The following is a 251-nucleotide window of genomic DNA, read 5'->3' on the forward strand; positions in this document are numbered from 1 at the left end:
AAGACCAACCCCCGGCGCGGGGCCGGCGCGGGAGGAGGACGCTGCAGCCCCGCGCCGGGCTCCCCGCGCCTCCCCCAGCGCAGCCTGGTCCGGGGGCACGGGGCTGCACCCAGGTCCAGCCGGGACCAAAGCCGGGCTGGAGGGTCTTGTCCTCCCACAGGCTCAACCCGACACCAGACCTGGGGGTAGGGAGGGGTTTGACCCCGTGCTCACATGGGAACGGGTGGGGGGGGGTCGCCTTCCTCTGCAGC

This window comes from Alligator sinensis, unplaced genomic scaffold, assembly GCF_000455745.1.
Source record: "Alligator sinensis unplaced genomic scaffold, ASM45574v1 scaffold634_1, whole genome shotgun sequence".
NCBI classification, from domain to species: domain Eukaryota; kingdom Metazoa; phylum Chordata; order Crocodylia; family Alligatoridae; genus Alligator; species Alligator sinensis.